Source organism: Hermetia illucens, chromosome 1 (assembly GCF_905115235.1).
Source record: "Hermetia illucens chromosome 1, iHerIll2.2.curated.20191125, whole genome shotgun sequence".
Taxonomy (NCBI): Eukaryota; Metazoa; Arthropoda; class Insecta; order Diptera; family Stratiomyidae; genus Hermetia; species Hermetia illucens.
The window spans coordinates 200,533,898-200,551,062 of record NC_051849.1 but is presented as its reverse complement, the minus strand read 5'-3'; the positions used below and the strand labels follow the sequence as shown (position 1 = coordinate 200,551,062).

The window sequence follows — 17,165 nt, the reverse complement described above, 5'->3', positions numbered from 1 at the left end:
AAAGGAGGAGTCCATGGACTACAAAAGAGGAAGCAAGTTGCTTCCCAAGTGGTCCAATCCGTCACCAAGTAAGTTCGAACTCAGGACTCCCAGCATCACCAACAAGAAAAAGATTACTTACACGTTTTCCCAGTGGAATTGGTGAATAGAAAATAAAAAAAATATTCCCACTAATGTTCAAATTACTGCAGGGAATTACGATGTAGTGCAAAACAAATCCATCATAATTTTTCCTTCCAATCGATTCATTTTATCTCAACAGAGCTATCTTGACCTGATTGCTTGCCTTGCAGGCAGGAAATACATAGCAAGAAAACGAGACGCTTGGTCAAAGGGTAGTACAAGTCTCAGGGTGAAACGTGGATTGGTACCCACGATGGTGCATAAAACCTGGGAAATGCCTGCTGAACAACACCAACAGCTCTACTAGCAAACCCTATCTTCACCTCCACATGGTGACAGCTGGGAGCTCTTTTTTAACGAAAAGCTGCAGACGGAGAAGGATGAAGGCGAGTCTTCCGCGCCTAAAAACCCATCTGGTCCTCCAGGTTGGGGGTTGGGTAGGGCTGACAACCCTACACGGAAAACCGATGTTACGAAGCCACGAAAGGAGCCTCGGACAGGATGGATCTTACAACGACAACGGATTAACGATTTGCGCATTTTCTCATGGAACGTGTGCTCCCTGTACAGAGATATAGGGCTGATATAACAGCGTTACAAGAGATGCGATGGACAGGGACCGGTTTCCTGGAGAAGAGCCACTACACCATATATTAATTACCACACCATATATTATGTGCTCGGAGTAGGTTTCTTAGTCAGTCAAAAAATGAAACCTGCTGTTATCGGCTTTGAAAACATAAGCGAACGGCTATGCACTCTGCGCTTGCGAGGCAAGTTTAGAAACATAAGCTTCATTAACGTTCACGCCCCTACAGAGGAGACTGCAGAGTCGGAGAAGGATGCCTTCTACGAGGCAGTAGAACGAACCCTCGAAGCCTGTCCCAGATATGATATTAAAATCGTACTTGGGGATTCTAACAGCCAAATAGGGAAGGAGCCCGTATTCAGACGATACGTTGGCTCCCATAGCTTACACGAAAAAACAAATGATAACGGACTGCGGATTATTCAATTAGCAGGGTCACACGAAATGGTTGTTTTTAAGTACCTGGTTTGCGCGGAAAGCGGTCCACAAACATACGTGGGTCTCTCCAGACGGGACCACTTTCAACCAAATTGACTTCGTGTTGATCGAACGCCGCCACCTCTCAGCCTTGATGAATGTCAGAATATATAGGGGGGCCAATATAGACTCGGACCACTATCCCGTTGGTATGGTGCTCCGAGCTCGAATAACAATACCACCTAGAATCCCCTCTGACAATCAGGTGAGAGGGAACACTGAAGCCATCCACAACACAGTCCTCCGCGACACCTATAACAGGGAAATGGATGCCGCAATAACGGCAGTCAAGAGAGGACCTGGAGATGAAGCATCAACAAATGATCTTCACAACCACCTGAAGAACGTTATCATTGATACGGCCACAAACATACTTGGCCCCAGCCGCAAAAGGAGTCGGAACGGCTGGTTTGACGATGAATGTAAGCTAGCAATGGAACGGAAGAATGCCGCATACCGAGTAATTTTGCATTCTCAAAGAACGCGGGCACGCGCAGAGACTTATCACGAACTCCGTCGAGCGGAGAAGCGACTTCACAGACGGAAAAAGGAAGCCTGGGAGAAACAACAAGTCTGTGAACTAGAAAATTACCGAGAGCAACCGCACCAGGCACAGTGGGCGGACGTTTTACCAACAAGTCAGCAGGATAAAGCCTTATACACCTCGATGCTCATCCTGCCGAGACAAAGAGGGAAATCTGATTTCCGACAGAATGGGTATATTGAAGCGATGGGTTGAATACTTTGATGAGCTACTGAACAACAAGAACATCGGCGAGTTGGAGGTCCCGCCACCTGAAGACGACGGACAAATACTGCCACCACCAAGTTTAGGAGAAACAGTCCGTGCAATTCATCGGCTAAAAAATCATAAGTCGCCAGGAGCCGATGGAATTACAGCCGAATTGGTTAAATATGGAGGCGACCAGTTACACCAAGTGGTTCATCAACTTGTGCTCAAAGTATGGGACAGCGAATCAATGCCTGACGATTGGCAACGAGGCATTATCTGTCTCATACATAAAAAGGGAGATATCACACAGTGCAGCAATTATAGAGGTATCACGTTGCTGAGTAACATCTATAAGATATTCTCCTTTATCTTGCTAGGCCGGATAGCCCCATACGCCCAGAACATCATTCGCCCATACCAAAGATGCTTCACTCCAGGCAAATCAGCAGCAGATCAGATTTTCTCTCTGCGGCAAGCGATGGAAAAACTGTTTGAATATGGACAACAGTTGCACCATCTATTCATCGACTTTAAAGCCACCTATGGTAGCATAGCCAGGGTAAAACTGTACACGGCCATGAGAGAATTCAGTATCCCGACGAAATTGATAAGACTGGCTAGGCTGACCCAGACCAATGTGCGAGGCCAGATAAAAGCAGCAGGATCACTCACAAGACCGTTCGACATCAACAACGGTCTACGACACCCTATCATGCGTCCTCTTTAACCTGGCCCTAGAGAAAGTGATCCGTGATGCTGAGGTAAATGCAAGAGGTACGATCCTCTTCAAGTCCACCCAACTACTGGCCTATGCTAACGATATCGACATCATGGGAAGAAGCACCCGAGACGTACAAACTGCCTTCATCCAGATCGAGCAGGCGGTGTGAGATCTTGGGCTACACATCAATGAAGGCAAGACAAAATATATGGTGGCAACGGCAGCACCGAAGACGAATCAACCAACAACACCAAACCGCACTGGTCAAACACGAAGAAGAATAAGGATAGGAGAATACAACTTTGAGACTGTTGACAATTTTTCCTATCTAGGGTCGAAAATCACAACCGATAACAACTACGATGATGAAATCCGCGCACGGTTGTTGTCAGCCAACAGAGCCTATTTCAGCTTAAAAAGACTGTTCCGCTCGAAACGTCTCACTATAGGGTCAAAGCTCTTACTGTACTGTAGACTATGATCTTGCCAGTCCTCATGTATTCCTCGGAAACTTGGGTTCTTAGCAAGAAAAATTGCGAACTCTTGGCCACGTTTGAGAGAAGAATCCTCCGAAAAATGTTGGGCCCCCTACATAAGGATGGACGATTCCGTAGCCGACACAATGACGAAATCTACGAGCGATACCATGACCGTCCGGTTGTGGATAAAATCCGGCTCAATAGGTTACGGTGGGCGGGTCACTTAATCCGTATGGATGAGGATGATCCAGCCCGGAAAGTCTATAAGGGCAATATCTATGGTAAGATGCCTAAGATGGAGCGATGGCGTAGGTCAGGACACCAGACAGCTTTTAGGGATATCAAATTGGTGGACCTCTGCCCGAGACCGGGATGTCTGGAGTTCCTTATTAAGGCAGGCCTAGACCGGCTACCGGTTGTTGCGTCGTTGATGATGAGTTCCAATGCGATGATGGTACACATTCAGTTATTTCCCCCGACACGGATAAATCGTTTAAATTTTGCGGACTATTGAGGAGGTTTCACTTTGCAAATGTATCCCGTGTTCCATCACAAGCTTTTCCAGAAAAACAGGAAATGATCAACAGATGATAAGTGAGATTGGATAATAGATTCCTTACACTTTTCCCCAGTGGAATTGGTGAATGGAACAGAAAAAAGTATCCCAACTAATGTTCAAATTACTGTAGGGAATTACGGGGTAGTGGAAAACAAATCCATCTTAATTTTTCCTTCCAATCGATACCTTCCTGGCACCATTTTATCTCAACAGAGCTATCTTGACCTGATTGCTTGCCTTGCAGGCAGGAAGTACATAGCAAGAAAACGAGACGCTTGAGCTGACTTCGGCATAAGATTCTTTGATTAAATATTCAATTCGTAAAAAATCAGGTTCAAGGGGTAACATTGGGGTGTAGAACAGGTTTAATTAATTGGTATTCTCAAGGAGCGGAATAATTACTTTCTCCGATTTTCTCACTAATAAATCAAATTGAAAGAAGAAAGAAGAAGCGAACAGAAAGGAATTCCTCCGTTAACAATCTAAAACCAAAGAAGTAACCGCCACTTTTTGATAGTACCGCATATCACCTAATTTATTTAAAACCCCATAATGTAAACTTAAATGGGAAAACTTTATTTTATTTATTCCAATTTATGATTTCATCGCATCAATTCAAATCATAATAATTCCGGTGGTTAAAAGCTATAAAATTTATGATGTTCGATGCTATCTATTCACCCCTGTCTTGCGTGCAAACCTATGTAATGTGCAAATATTATAGGAGAAGTTTTCTGTTCCTTTCTCCGTCATAAATTCATGGTCTTGTAGTAAAAATGTGCTAAAACGGCCATTTCTTCACCACAAATTTGTTGAATACACTTTTGCTGCGTTTTATTCTCAACAAATGTACGGATTTCAACATCTGATAAAAGATAGATTGCGCGGCCGGCGGGGTCTGGATATCCTGACTTGTGCGGCATATTACAATAAATAAACCATTAAAATGCTACGAATAATGGTAGCAAATGTTTTATTATTGAATGAGATTCAGAAATTGGACTTAATTGACGCTGAAAGTGTCGAGTTTTATAGGCGACATTATCCTTTTCAGATAAGAGGTTTTTATTTGATATGGAGGAGGATGTTGAATTAATATGCTGTGAAATTAATTTGGTTGTTATTGAAACGAAAACTTGCTTTCAGAATTGTTGAACCAATGAAAATCATGTTATTGAATAAACCAATAACTCAAGACTTTCAGTTTTGAGGCGTCTTAGAAGGACACTTTCTACAACTATCGTAATGATAGACATCGCAATTTTCTCCTTCAATATGACTTTAAGGCCTTATAATTATCTTAAAGTAAAGATAAATGAAAGGTTCAAGTTTCCACCCAGGAGGAATAACTCCAACGTCTCTTAAGGATAGAAAACTAAAGACAAAAATGTCCTTTAGCAACCTCCTACCCTCAAATAAAAGTAACATGATATGGAGCTATTTTATGTTCTCCGGAGAAAATGTGTATCTGATATCTCGTTCAGATAAGATTCAGTAACGTGGAATTATGTTCATTTCGAAGGAATAAGGAGTAAAAATCAATAAGGTCTTTTCAAAGGTTTATAATGGGTAGGATACGATGTGAACTCGTTATAAATAAATTTTATCTAATTAAAAATATTTAATTTATTTATTAATTGAATTTGTTTATTTTCTATGAACAATAAAATAAAGTACTGAGCCATACAAAGGTTTTGGAAGAATCTCTTCCCTCGCTTCTCCAGACATCAACTGTCACAGTCATTCTATAGTATGAAGTCATGACCAAACAACTCTTTACAGAACGTTTACAACTGAGTGCGTTCACTACACAAATTCCTCGCTCCGCCATAGGCAGGATAAAAACTAGACGCTGGCTACCTCAGCTCGGATACCAAAAGCTGAAAACGAACACATCGCGAGCGGTTCTTGCTGACTGCGCATTCTTTCAACCCTGTTGAGCGTGCCTCCAACGTCGAAGACCAAAAGGGGCAGGGGGGTTGCTCACTGTAGCAAATTCATGGCGATTGGCTAACTGAAGCCACGTAGAAGGAGTGATTTACGACTAAGAAGGGCCATCTTGCGATTATAGCAGCTTTCAGTGTTTTGTGCCATCTTCCAAGCGTCCTATTAGTCTACGGGTAGTACGCGGTCGTCTGGTGACGTTTGAAGCCGATAAAAAACGGACTCGAACCATTCCATGGGCGGTAATTATAAATGCCAACACATCGAATCTACTCTTGACTGTGAGCCCCGGCACAATGTTCTGCAGAAACGTCTGTCAGAGGTATCGCCTCAATCCTCCCTGTAACCCTATCGATGATTATGTGGCAATACCTGAAACAGTGCGAGTCTCACTACAATTCAATTAAATCGAGGTGGATTGTTTGGAAGTGCTCGGTAGACCGAAGGAAAACGCCATCCTCTTTCCTCACTTGCGCTATCCGCGGCTTTGTAGCGTGTGTAACAATTCGTTGGTCTCGTTCAGTGACAAACTAACGAAAGCATGCATTTGATAATATGTAGCATTTCTCCTTTTTCTCACATCTTAACAACCCTTTGCTTCTCCAATACACTCCTGCCAATTTCCAACTTCGCATCACGACACTCACTTATACCAAACTTTTATTTTATAGAACGATCAATTTCATTTTTCTTTTCGTAATTTTGTTAATAAAAACCTACCAACCTGATCATCATTATCATCAACGGCGAAGCAACCGGTATCCGGTCTAGGTATGCCTTAATAAGGAACTCCAGACATCCCGGCTATGCGCGGAGGTCCTCCAATTCGATATCCCTAAAAGCTGTCTGTCGTCCTGACCTACGCCATGGCTCCGTCTCAGACAGGGTCTGCCTCGTCTTCTTTTTCTACCATAGATATTGCCCTTATAGACTTTCCGGGCTGCACCATCCTTATACGGATTAAGTGACCCACCCACTGTAACCTATTGAGCCGCATTTTATCCACAACAAACGGGCGTGGTATCGCTCATAGATTTCGTCATTATGTAGGCTACGGGATCATGCATCCTTATGTAGGAAGTCAAAAATTCTTCGGAGGATTCTTCTCTCGAACGCGGCCAAGAATTCGCAATTCTTCTTGCTAAGAACCCAAGTTTCCGAGGAATACATGAGGACTGGCAAGATCATTGTCTTGTACAGTAAGACCTTTGACCCTATAGTGAGACATTTCGAGCGGAACAGGTTTTGTAAGCTGAAATAGGCTCTGTTGGCTACCAACAACAGCGCGCGGATTTCATCGTAGTAGCTATTATCGGTTGTGATTTTCGACCCTAGATAGGAGAAATTATCAACGGTCTCAAGGTTGTATTCTCCTATCTTTATTCGTCCCATTTGACCAGTGTGGATTGATGTTTTTGGATAGTTGGTTTTCGGTGCTGACGATAGCACCATGTATTTTGTCTAGTCTTCATTAATGTGCAGCCCAAGATCTCGTCCCAATCGCCGCCTGCTCGATCTGGATGAAGGCAGTTTGTACGTCTCGGGTGGTTCTTCCCATGATGTCGATATTGTCAGCATAGGCCAAAAATTGGGTGGATCTAAAGAGGATCGAACCTCTTGCATTTACCTCACTTTCCCGAGGGCCAGGTTAAAGAGGACGCATGATAGGGCATCCCCTTGTCGTAGACCGTTGTTGATGTCGAATGGTATTGAGAGTGATCCTGCTGCTTTTATCTGGCCTCGCCCATTGGTCAGGGTCAGCCTAGTCAGTCTTATCAATTTCGTCGGGATACCGAATTCTCTCATGGCCGTGTACATTTTTACCCTGGCTATGCTATCATAAGCGGCTTTAAAGTCGATGAATAGATGGTGCAACTGTTGTCCGTATTCCAACAGTTTGTCCATCGCTTGCCGCACAGAGAAAATCTGATCTGTTGCTGATTTGCCTGGAGTGAAGCCTCTTTGGTATGGGCCAATGATGTTCTGGGCGTATGGGGCTATCCGGCCTAGCAAGATAGAGGAGAATATCTTATAGACGACGATAGAATGGATTTGCTAATGTGTAACATTTTTTCTTTTTCTCTCGTCCTAGCACCCCTTAGCTTCTCCAATACACTCCTTCGAATTTCCTACTTCCCATCCCGACATTCACTTATATTAAAAATTTAATTGCCAAAATAATCAATTTTAATTTTTTTTCGTGATTTTGTTTATAGAATCCCACCTCCTTGTATCTATCCTGAAAAGAATAAAATCCATTTCCAATTAAACATTACAAAATTTAATGGAGCAATTCTCGAACGTTGGACAACTTTCTAACATTGACCTTTTGCTTCAACATAGGTTTGCTCTTGCTGCATATTATTAAATGCAATCCCAACACTTGTTTCTGGGTAAGGTGTAAAGAATATATGTAAATCAAGCTGCTTCATGTCCGATTGAAAACCCAGTTGAAGTCAACAGCTGAATTTCGTGATTGGGCGAGGGATCATTTTGGCTGTGGCCTTCTAAAGGCTGACAAGGTTGATGACGGGAAGTTCATTGGAGATTGGCTTTACCCTAGTGAAGTGATAAAAATAGCTGCAAAAAAACCACGACGAGGTTTCGAACGTTTTTTCTGTGTGAAAACGGCTCATTTTCGTTCGGATAAACTTTTCAAGGACGTGGTTTACCGTGAAGCTCAAGATATAGTGTATTTGGTGGCGAAATAGAATCAGCAGCAACTGCGTATAGAAGACTTTCGTGTTCATAAGGAGAAATAAGTAGAACGGATTAATACAAATATTTCAGTTGAGTTGATGATGAGCGAATTCAAAGCGAGGCTAGCAGTTAAAATCGTTCTGAAGCTGAAAACAAATTTTCAACGGTGTCAACGTGTCGATAGTTAAGAAACCTTGAAGTAGAATTCGTCTCTGTTGAAACTATGTAAGGCGGCGTGAACTTGACCGCAGATTAGCATTTCAACTTTCGTTTAACGCTTTCAACATATATGTAGGTTTCTTCAGAATTTCTAATGGTTTCTGGATATGAAAAAAACTAAATTATAATTAAATAAAGGTAAACAAATGGCCTTAAAATACCAGGGCTGGAAGAGAATCCCAAAGACCGCACCTTATTGCATATCTGAGGCAAGAGAAGCAATGCCCCGTGGATCTCCCCTCTACTGCGGCACTCGGGTCTGGAGTTTTATGGCCCCACGAGCGTGATCGAGCCGTCATTTTTAAGGTTTTGTGTAAACACAAAACCTTTTTAAAATCCGTTTACTGTCTGTCTGTCTGTCTGTCTGTCTGTCCGTCTGTCTGCCTGTCTGTCTGTCTGTCCGTCACACGCATTTTTCTCGGAGACGGTTATAGCGATTGACACCAAATTTGGTAGAAAGGTGGGAACTGTGAACGCTCACGCATACAGTGAATTACATCCTTTTACGTCGAATTTAAGGGGGGATCCCCATACATGCAAAAGGGGGGTGTAAATTTTTTTTCATCAAATACAGTCTTGTCGGGTATCAAATTAAAGGTCTCGATTAGTACTTTTCGAAGCCGATACACAAAACCTTTCGTACCTGAAGCGTCCAGCTTCCGGTTTCCCGACTTGTTTGTTTTTAATTTCCAAATTTAACTCGCATGCTTATCTTTCGGTAGATATGTACGTCCGAATTCCCATGTTTATTCATTTTTCAGGTTCCATTGCGGACCCACATATCGGTTAAGGGCATGTGGAGTTTTGTGGAATAACACGTCATATTCACAAGTGTGGCTAACGTAGAAGCAAGCAAGTGAATGTCGACGGAATACTTCGGTGGCTTTCGGGATTGCTTTCTCCTCTTGATCGAATAGAATGCACGGGATGTTGAGTCGATGATAGGAAACTCCCTAAATGAATATTTTGGGCTGCGTCGTCCTTCTGCGCTACCGCGATTGGTGGAGAACTTGACCTGTGCAACATATGACAAAGCGTCGGCAACTACGATATTTTGTTAGGAGGTACGCGGTAAGAGGGTTCAACTACTTTGAAAAGAAGTTCAACAGTTGCCAGATTTCATTCACTTTTTAGCGAAAGAAAGCATCTACAGCAATGTCTGAAGTATGGAGGGATGCGACTCGAGATGTGTTTTGCTCACGGAATGTCAAATGCTCGCACAGCCTCTTTGGACTAAGCTTTCAGGCCCAGACCGGTAAGCGTGTATCGATCGATTGGTGCTGGGTATAAATGTAGCATACCTAAAAACCTTCTCAGATCCTTAACTGTTTTCGCGTCCAATGTGGGTCCAGTTCGATGCCTTCAAGAGCAATCAGGTGGCCGAGGAACCTGCCCTATGGTGGCAGTAATTTACATTTCTCAACATCGAATATTAAACCAGCCTCAAGGAAAAGCTGAACAATGAATTCAAGGTGCTCTAAATAATCGAACTCAGAAGAAATTGCGACCAGAAACTCATCCAAATAAATGATGAATTTCTGAAGAATTCGCGCCGCATCGCACTGCCGAGAAGTTAGTCTAGTAAACTCGAAAGTCCGAAAGGTACGCATATCGCCGTTTTCGGAATGTCTTCGTGGCTACAAGGGATTGGTGATATACGTTAACCAAGTTCTAGGTCGAGAAAATATGGCATACTGCGGTGAAGGCGGTCAGAAATGGTCTAGGGATTTAGACGTCTGTAATCAGCAAAAGTTCTCCATTCATTATTGGTAAAGTAATAAAGACCAACAGCAGTCTGAAGGTCTGCAAATAGAAGTTCTCCCAACTCTTTTGGCGTAACTACGAGCTTCAGCAATGGTCAAAGACATACCTTCAACAAGTCGGAAACTGGAAGCTGAACGCTTCAGGTATGAAAGGTTTTGTGTATTTCTTTTATGAAGACCGAGCATAAATTTGATCATCATAGTTACTATCGGCTGTGACCTGTCCAAAAGTTGTATTCTTCTATCTTCTTTTCAGTTGGTCAATCCTATTTGATATTGTTGTCTCTCAACTTTTATATAAAAAACTTATTAAAATCAGTTTACTATCTCTCTGTCACACGCAGAAATGACTACACATATTGGTGCGGAATTCCTACGTTGAGTTTAAGGGGATGTACATTTTTTTCATCGAATAAAGCCAGTGGGGTATCTAGTGAAAGGTCCCAATTAGTACTTTCCACAGCTGGTCTTAGTTCTGACATTTAATGAGGAGAGTAACGGAGCTAGAAAGTGATCATTCCTTCCATGGATCCATTCTTAGAAGAAAACATCACAAAGCTGCCTCTATATGGTGCCTAGACTTCGGCATAACCGTCATAACGATACCTGCACAAATAAGATTAATAATACCATATCACCAAATTTTATAGGAAACAGCCGAAAACCACTCTTAAATTAACTCTAGAATCATAAAATTCTGCATAGGCTATGAAATAAAGTACGATAATACTAAGTTTGTTAAAAATTCTACTCTTCCGTTTCATCTTGTTTAGCCTTTGTCCGGTTCAAAAGCGGGGTCAACTCATCAAAACAAGTGCTCTGTGGTGGCGGTGAGGAAAACGGGGCAACAATCCTGTCGGCCAAACTAAAACCAAGTGGCCGTTGTCGAGGTGGCATCGGAAAACGCTGTATTTTCCAAAGGCCCGTTAGGGTAATGCGCGAAGACTCATCTGTAGTAGCATTTGGTCACGAAGCTTTACCAGAGGTATACTGGCACCATGGAAACCAGGATAGCCCCTGAGTTCACATGTTTCAGGATAATTCCTGTCTCATATGCGTTTAGCTCGATTGTTTCGGTTGCCTCCTAGCGGGAGTTTCATGCGGATTGTGGTTACGTTTAACCGAATAGAGATCTTCGGACCTCAAACGTGGTGTTGTATTCCAACACGGTTGCCGTACTCCGAAGTGCGGTAGAAATTGTGGTAAATCTTGCATTCACCAGTATGAATAAACTGAACCATTGGGTTTGTCTCAGCGGGCTCTGATTGTGATCACAAAATCACTCCGTATGTTAAGAAACTGTGAGGTAAAATCTACGAGATTAGTACTCATGGAAACACATAGAGACGTCACCATCGCAGACGCCTCTCTCGCAAATTTTTCACAATCGGGGCAACCCCATACCGACCGCCGATGTCCTTATTTATGACGTGGTCATGGCGAGCTACAGCACTGGTCCAACATATTTGTTTCCATTGTCTTTTATAGTCCGCCAACACTCAAAACCATAGCGGCTGACGGAGCGAACGGCACTGCGGTAAATTTTGAAATTGAGACTTCCATTGATACGTCGATCCTCCAAGTTGCACTGATACTTAAAGCAATTTCATAGCGCAGTTCACCATTTGCTGATAGCGTTGATCCCAAATATTGGAATCAGTCAGTTCTAAACAAGTCATTGACAGTGATAGTGCCTGTTTCATTGGGGCGGTCGTCAAAAATGTGTCATTGAGATTCAGTTTAAGACCGCATTGCATGAAGCGATCATTCTTCTTTTGGACAATTTGCTCGAAATTGACTTTGCACATCTCGGGTTGTTCTTCCGTAATGTCGATGCCGTCAGCATAGCCCAGTGGTTGGATGCACTTGAAGAGAATGATGTCTCTTTCGCCTACATCAGTATCATTGTATCACTTTTTTCCAGAGCCAGATTAAAACGAATGCGTGGTAGGCCATCCCCTTCTCTTTGAGCATTTTGAATGTTAAATGGTCACGACAGTAATTCTGCTCTTTTTATCTGGCCTCGTACATTGGTCAGGGTCGGTTTAATACAGTGTTATCAATTTCGTCGGGGTACCGAATTCTCTCATGACCGTGAAAAGTTTACCCCTGACTATGCGGTCAAGGCAACCTCGAAATGTTTCCATCGCTTGCGGCATAGACAAAATCTGATTTGTTACTTGTTTACCTCAACTGAAGCTGTGTGAAGAGTCTGCGGATGTCCCAACCTCCAGGAAGGACTAACAAAAAGATTTTTCACAGTTCAAACCTGATATGGCATTGTCATAGGATACTATCTTCTTTTTTTTATAGAGAAGAAAGTGTGAATACCCCGCTCATTACCCCTAAAATCCATATAACTTGTACCTAGGCTATTTCGGCTAATTTCAGCTAAAAGTTCACGCCCGGGGATTGTGTTTACATTATCCTTTTATGCTCGCAGACCATCAAGGTTGCACCCAAGGTGGCAATGATTTTATCTAAGCAGTTTTCAACGCGACGCGATAGGATTTCGATAGTTTTCGTTTACAAAAGTGCTATATCGGGATATATGGTGATCTAAATGAACCAGACTCATGACAAATAGAAATGGTCACGAAACGACGACGATGAATGAATGAAGCCACAAGGAATTCCAAATGATATCTTCTCTATTTTGAAAAAAAAACCCTTAATTTGTCAATTTCGCCTGGTGAATGCGACTAGAATAAATATACACCACACAATTTCCCAGAATAGAAAAAACAACAATGAGCTTTCTCTCCCTTCTTCTTATTAAATTGCACCGAACGAAACCTTCCTCGAATTTCCATTATTCTATGATTAAATTTAGCACATACTCAAGAATATTTTCTGCGTAGACAGAATACGAGAAAGTCATGCAAGCCAGGAGACGTACACTTCCACACAGCATGTCCTTACTTTCCTTCTAGCAGACCAATTCACAAGACGGAGCTGCGTGATGGTACATTTCTGGGCTATTTTTATTGTAACAAGTAAAGAAGATTATCAAGCAATTATTCGTTGTGAGAATGGATCACGTCGTACTACCGTCTGAGAATATAAATTATGTTTGTTGGCAAGTGTTCCTTCCAAATCGAAGGCTAAGTGGATTCGGTCATTTAATTTAACAATTTAACAAAGGCAAAACAGAAATATTCTCTTTGTCTCTTTCGGAGTATTTGACCTACTGATCCTATTAATTTATTCCTTCCTTTTTGGCAAACATTGATATTTTCAAAACACAATCTGATTATCCTTCAATATCAAATGTTTTCGGGCAAAAACCAACTTTTCAGTTTCCAGGAAAATATCGCATTATAGATGGAAAGTTCTGCACATTGTTTTTTTCCAGAAATTTCATGGCTCATTTACAAACAATGCCCTTCCAACATATAACCTAAGTTGAAAACAATCCACGAGAACCTTCAAGTACTAATGTTTAGTTACATGAATGTACATAGGTGGGTAGGAAGCTTGGCCAGACTCTGAAAAGCATAGGAAGCTAAAGTCCTTGACATTATATATGGCTGAAATCGACGAACGCTTCTTCTCTATCGTGGAAAAATGCTGAAGTGCTCTTACTTTTTCAAGATGAAAGTTGGATGGGAAGAACTTTCCTCCATATTTTCTCTTTTTACTTTCTTTCAGGGATCAATATAAGAAATGTGTAAATCCTTAAGAAACATATATCGAGAAGAGGACAAGGATACATCTATTATATGTACAGTTGAGGTGTATGTTCATATGGGCTTCTCATCCTATCTATAGTATGTCGTCCTATCCAATTGATAATGTCAGATTAATGGAATAGTCCTATTTACTTCAGGAGAAACTGTAAACTGAAAGTGTATTTATTTGATATTAAATTGTTGTTATACAATTCTTCTAATTTATCCCCTTTAAAATACTCCCCTTGAGAGCTGTTCAGCTGTTCCAGTGTTTTTTTCCTGGACCTCCTCTATCGTCTGAAATCGCTGTCCTTTCATTGAGTACTAGAGTTTTGGGAACAGCCAGAAGTCATACGGAGCCTGGTCAGAAGAATAGAGGGGATGGGGAAGGGTTGTCATCAAGTTGTTGGCAAAAAAACCGCGAATGTGGAGCGCGGTGTGACAACGCTCGTTGTCGCGGTGGGAAAACCACTCGCCTGTTGCCCTCAACTCTGGTCTCTGGTCCGACGAATCTTTCGCCGTAAAGTTCTCAGGGTTTGGAGGTATCGATAACGATTATGGAAGAAATTCATAATGAAGGACACCCTTCGAATCGAAAAAGACAGTGGACATCACTTTAACGGTTGATCTCACCTGGCAAGCTTTTTTTTGCTCTTGGTGAATTTTTCGGCTTCCACTGCGATGATTGCACCTTGATTTCCACAATGTAGCCATAAACCCAAGACTCGTCACATGTAATGATGGATTTCAAGAAGTTTCCATTAGCATTGGTCATTTCCAAGAGCTTCAGATGAACTTCCAGGCGATGCGCTAGTTGATCCTCTCTCATTACCCGTGGAATGAACTTAGCTGCAATCCTTCTCATCTCCAAGTTTTGAGTCAAAATATCCTGATATGACCCAAATAAGATGTCGCATTCCTCTGCCATCTCTTGAATCATCAAACGACGATTGGAACGCAAAAGGGCATTCACTTTGGCCAGATGAAAGTCATCAGTTATGGCTGTAGGACTTCCTGAACGAGGGTCATCTTCCGTTGCTGTTTTACCTTCCTTGAACCATTTAAACCACTTGTGACACCATTAACCACTCATCATTTCATCACTAAAGGCTTTCTACAGCATTTGAAAAGTTTTCGTGAACAATTTGCTCCATTTAACGCAAAATTTCACACAAACACGTTGCTCCTCCTTCACGCCCATAACAAAAAACGCGGAACAGGGAAAACAGACTTCGCTATAACAGCTGAACAATAGGTTTGGAGAATATTAGAGCAATAAAAGAAAATGTAGATAACTCAGGAAGGTTCGAGCTAAAAACGCCGAACCAGCTGCCAACGTTAACGTGAAGGCGTGCAATTTGAAAAATCCTGGAACTTTTTGATCAGACCTCGTACATGTCTCACATAGGGCTAGTATCTAGCCGGCAAAAAAATTAAACTCTCAAAGTTCATTGTAGATAAAAAGAAACTGGTCATTATCGTTGATAAGTAGATAGACATACCGGTTCCTTATCGGCTGCACCCACGCTTTGGTTTTAGTCGAAACTTCACCATCGCTTCAAGTGTACTTGAATTCCTTGGCTGGATAAAGCAGGGAAGAACACATCCATTCGAAATATTTCACTGTGTTTTTTATTGATAACACTTTGTTTTATTACAGTTTGAGAAATTATTTGAATAATAACTCCACCGTAGCCAGTCCCAATCTCGGTTGTGAAAGGAGGAGGGATGGACAGCTTCTGTCTGAATTACTATATGCCAACGCAGCGTCTCAGAGGGTAGGTGAGGAAAGTGCAGGAACTTTGCAATCCTGCAGATTCCTCACTGAGGAAGTTATCGCCACACCTGGAACTTAGGTATAAAATGCAAATCCATCTATGAGAAAAAGAAGAGATCCGGTACGAATAAACGGCGAGAGTCGTCTGACTTGGTGACTGGGTCGGGGTTCTGTAACGGACAGCACGGCGTCGAAATCGCTAGTTGTGGGGTGGTTCGACATCTTGGCACCACGACGATCACGAGCATTGCTCCGCATCCTGCAGCTGTTTCGCCACAATCTGTGGCGATCACGTCAGCAGGTTCGCGTAGGCAGAGATGAAGTGGACTGAAGAGATGAACCTCTTTATCATCCAGTCCTACTACGAAATAACGGCAGGGGCAGGTAAAACATCTTATCGTCCCTTGTTGCACTAGAGATTCATCGAGCATTTCCCGCAATTCGCACATCAGTATCAGTGTTCGACTTCAGGTCATCGCGGAAAATGGGGACCGAGAGTCGATGGGGGCAGAGGCAGCATTATCAACAACACCACGCCGCACTGTAGACAACAGTTTCAGTACTCGCCGAAGCACTCTTCTTCACCGTCCAGCTAAGGTTCCCGCCGAGGTTCGGGACGAATTCCAAAGAGCGTGTATTGAATTCTCTGAAATGGATCCTTTGCATAAACCAGCTATTCTATGCGTCTCCAGCAACGCCGAGAATTCTATCTCAAATCGATGATGAGATTGCATCTCGACTGTGTGCTGATATGTCGCTCCTGTAACTACAATCACTTGTGCATTGTGGTGCAGTTACGGCTGTCAGATTGCACGGTCAGGAGATTCGCTTTCATGTTATTGTTCTGAGTGACCGAAGAGATCCACCATGGAAAATTCGTCTGGAACGTCGGCGGGACTCACTTAGGCAGAACATTGCCAGACTCACTGGCAATGCCAACAGACATGTGAGAAATAAAGTGCAAAGGGTTTACGGGAACTATGCCTTCCCCAGTGAAACATCCGTAGTTGAAATTCTGGACACACTAAAGTAGAAACTTTCTGTCATATGCAGTCGGTTACGACGGTATGGCGAAAGTCATTCCAGACGTGTCCAGAATGTAACATACGCAAGGAACCAGTGCAGTTTTATCAGATCTCCCAACAAATCCTAACAGAGCGTTCAGACAGTACAGTTTTCGGTGACGGAAGCGAAAGAATACTGGGCTGGACTTTGGTGGTTACCCGTCCAGCATGCTAAATGGATCACCGCCGAAGACACCTGCCATGCTGCTACGCCTAGGATCAATGTTGCGGATGTTACCGAAGACAAAGTTCAACGAGCCATAAACAACTCGAATGATGGATCAGGTGCAAGATTTCTGGTATAAGAAATTTACCAGTATACACAGTCAGTTGGCACACAGCATAA

General features: G+C 42.6%; 1 protein-coding gene across 1 annotated transcript in view; it reads right to left on the bottom strand.

The window, feature by feature from the left end:
- The window catches only part of LOC119661596, a 241,768-nt gene that overhangs the window by 186,198 nt on the left and 38,405 nt on the right, over positions 1-17,165 (bottom strand). The window lies entirely within an intron of this gene.